Source organism: Pterocles gutturalis, unplaced genomic scaffold, assembly GCF_000699245.1.
Source record: "Pterocles gutturalis isolate BGI_N339 unplaced genomic scaffold, ASM69924v1 scaffold44234, whole genome shotgun sequence".
Lineage (NCBI taxonomy): Eukaryota > Metazoa > Chordata > Aves > Pterocliformes > Pteroclidae > Pterocles > Pterocles gutturalis.
In genome coordinates, this window is record NW_010132472.1 from 64,502 (window position 1) to 64,860 (window position 359).

Consider the following 359-nt stretch of genomic DNA (forward strand, 5'->3'; position numbering starts at 1 on the left):
TCACAGTGAAAAACTTCTTCCTAATGTCTAGTCTAAATTTACCCTCTTTTAGCTTATACCCATTACCCCTTGTCCTATCACTACCCTCCCTGATAAAGAGTGCCTCCCCATCTCTCCTGTAGGCCCCCTTCAGGTACTGGAAGGCTGCTATTAAGTCTTCTCGGAGCCTTCTCTTCTCCAGGCTGAACAACCCCAACTCTTTCAGCCTGTCCTCCCTCACACAGGAGGTGCTCCAGCCCTCTGATTAATTTCATGGCTCTCCTCTGGACTCTCTCCAACAGGTCCAGATCTTTTTTATGTTGGGGGTCCCACATCTGAACGCAGTTCTCGAGGTGGGGTCTCACAAGAGCAGAGGGGGA